The sequence below is a fragment of the Arachis ipaensis genome, chromosome B3, assembly GCF_059453495.1.
Source record: "Arachis ipaensis isolate K30076 ecotype BB chromosome B3, ASM5945349v1, whole genome shotgun sequence".
Classification (NCBI taxonomy): domain Eukaryota; kingdom Viridiplantae; phylum Streptophyta; class Magnoliopsida; order Fabales; family Fabaceae; genus Arachis; species Arachis ipaensis.
Window position 1 is genome coordinate 10484564 of NC_142438.1, and position 3632 is coordinate 10488195.

The window sequence follows — 3632 nt, forward strand, 5'->3', positions numbered from 1 at the left end:
ACGGTGACACTGGTGTCAGCCATGGATCAGAACCGGATGCTCTGATACCATGAAAGGTATCAGAGAACTAGATGAAAAGAAGAACGAAGTAGAAGAAGATGTTAGAGTGTTGTGAGAGTCATAGAGAATTCCAGAATTTGAGAGAGAGAGAGTTCTAGAAATTACGGTTACAGAAGTGAAGCCTAAACTGAGCTGTGATCTGCTATTTATACATAGTGAGGGTTGTAACAAACTGATGCCAGCTCACCATATTCCTAGCTACATTCCTAACTGATTTACAGTTCAGATAACAGAATTCAAATAACAGAATTGGTGCCAAGCTACTAACTACTAACTGCCTATACGCTACTCCTAACAAAGTAATATGACCAAAGGCACACACTCGCATTTAATGGTAGATATGGCTCAAAAAGCCATGATTGATGTTTTAATGTCTAAAACCCGACAAATATTATTCTTAGAGTAAAAGTTTATTCCTTTTTTATTTAAATGAGTAATATAATATTTTATTCATATTCCTAAGCTATTTATAATTTGAAAATAAGAAGCAAATACTTTTCTTTTTCTACTCTGATTTTTAGTCCCATTTCAATATTTTTAAATACCTTTTTTTTATATTTTAAAATAACATATATGCATATAAATTTTAAACAAATTAAATTAAAAGAATAAAATGATCTTTATTATTTATTTTATTTCTTTTATATATTCACTTTTTATACTTATTCTTACTCTTTATTAAAGTTAATAATAAAAAGATTAATTAATTAATATTTTTCAATTCAAAACAAAAGAATTTTAAAATGAAATAGAAGGAAAATAAAAAAATATATAAAAAAAACATAACTCTTTATGAAAAAATAAAAAATATATATATATATATATATATAAAAACATATATAAAATACGAAGACTTAAGTCTATATATATATAGTTATCAGAACCGAACTGATAATTAATCCGGTCATATGATTAAGTCACTAGGTCATTGATTCAACCGATGGGTCATTGATTTATCCGGTTGACTCGATTATAATTAAATAAAAATATAAAATTATAAAAATAAAATTAAAATTAAAAGTTAAATATATGTTTTCAAAAAATATATTAATGACAATCAAATATCAATTCTTAGATATAATTTATAGTATAAAAACAGATAATAAATTAGTCACTAGTACAAAATAATTTCTTAATTTAAATGAATAGGAAAAAATAAAAAATAACACAATCAATATCAATATGTTTGTATATTATGTGTTATTACTTGTGTTAGTATCTATGTCAATCTATATTTAAAAAAATAAAAATAAATAAAAATTTATTCTAAGTTTATTATATATTTAATTTTTTTCACATACATTAATAAAAATCAAGGTGGCATAGTGGAAAGAGGAGGTGTCATAGTCCAGTTCTGATAACTATATAAGCATACCACCTCCCTCCTCTCCATACATTCACAGCGCTCTTCATACATTCACAGCCCTCACTACCTCCCTCCTCTCCATACATTTACAGCGCTAACCACCTCCCTCCTTTCATAATAAAGAATTGCAAGTGTTTGCCATTTTTTCCTTTTGCCAAAAAGGTAATACGCACCTACTAAGCCACATCTCTAATTATCTCCCAACTCCTTTTATTACTAATTTTTCTTGTAACTGTTTCTTCACTTAACTAATTTCAAATTTGTATGATTAGATAGCAGCAGAGTTCGTTGGCACATTTATGCTGATGTTCGCCGGAACAGCGGCGGCAATAACGAACAAGAAGACCAATGGATTGAAAAGTCTATTGGGCTGCGCTGTCGTCACCGGCCTTTGGGTGACGGTGATCATCCTGTGCACCGGACACATATCCGGTGCTCATCTGAACCCCGCTGTCACCATAGCATTTGCTGCCTTAAAGCACTTCCCTTGGAAGAAGGTAAGAACTCAGTGATCTATCTATATATGGAATGCATGTGAATGTTATATGGCATGCATGCAGGTGCCAATGTATATTGGAGCACAGATATTGGCATCAGTGTGTGTGCCGCATTTGCACTGAAGGGAGTGTATCATCGATTCATGGGGGGTGGAGTGACGGTTTCTTCAGGAGAATATGGCCAAGCTTTTGCTTTACAATTCATCATCATCTTCAATCTCATGTTTGTTGTCACTGCTTTCGCCACTGACACTATATGTTATATTATGTTTATAATATTTAATGTGCTAATTGCCAATAATTTCTTGCTTAATTAAGTAATAATATTAATGAAGTTGTTCATGGTGATAAATGTTGGACAGTTCGCGAGAATGGCGGTGGGAGCCACTGTAACGTTCAACATCCTCATAGCTGGGTATGTCTTTCTATTAAAGTAAATTTGTTCTTTAAGATGGACTTGACTAAATTCTTTATAAGGGGCTATATAATTTTCATGTCTCAATATATATGGTTCCCATTATCAATAATAATAATAATAATAATAATAATAATAATAATAATAATAATAATAATAATAATAATAATAATAATAATAATAATAATAATAATACGTTGAGATAAGAAGGAAAAATATGTCTTTATAAGTACTGAAAATGAAAGACATGCTCTTTCTATTATTCATTCCTTCACGTTATGGATATTCTCACCATATGATCTTGGTTTAGAAGAATTTTTGTTGGATTGATTAATTATTACGTGTATATATATATGTCCTACTAGACCAATTTGTAATCACAAATAATTGCACAAATGTAATAAATAAATAAAAAGATAGACTAAGAAAAATACTAAATACTTATGGTCATGGTTCTATGTATTGTTTTTTTAAACTAATTAATAAGGTGATATTATTTAATTATTCTTTTTAAATCTTGATATATATAATTCTCTTAAAAAATAATACATGTTGATTGTTAAGAAAATGTTTAAGTCAAAATAATATTTATTATACAAAAAAAAGTTATGCACGTAGTAATTAAGATTGATGAAAATCTAATTTTTAATAAAATACTATATCTATACACACAAAAACGTAAAAAAATTTCATTATCTAAATAGTTAAACATAAATTAATTATTATAACAATATTATTAATTACAGGCCAGCATAAGGGGGATCAATGAACCCAGTAAGAATATTAGGTCTAGCAATTGCAGCAAACAATTACAAAGCAATTTGAATTTATTTGACAGCTCAAATTCTTGGTGCACTTGGTGGTGCCGGTACTTATTGTGTTATAAAGTTTCCTAATGATGATGAAAACTCTGAACTCTAAGCTCTTTCAAGTTCTATTACATTATATTACTTGAACTGCTTTTTTTTTTTCGTTTTTTTCGTTATATATATATGAATCACTTTTATTAATATATTGAGATAATTATATTGGTGAACTTTAATATTAGAGTATTCTATTTATACTTTTTTATTTATTTTTTTTTATTTATTTATTTCACAATAATATGAAAGATTTTTATATATGTCAGTGTACTTTATTGATACATTAATATGTCAATAATTATCTAATGTCCAAATAATGAATTAAATATATGAAAGGCTGTGATATAAATAAAAATTCTTGTTGTGAGGATGGTAACATGTACCCCTGTTGCTCCGTTAACCCAAGGAAGGTTCGAAATGTTGTTTCTGAC

The 3632-nt window shown here is 28.2% G+C and overlaps 1 pseudogene; it reads left to right on the plus strand.

The window, feature by feature from the left end:
- Positions 1-1689: 1689 nt before the first annotated feature.
- Positions 1690-3259, plus strand: LOC107632494 (aquaporin NIP6-1-like; annotated as a pseudogene).
- Positions 3260-3632: the final 373 nt, after the last annotated feature.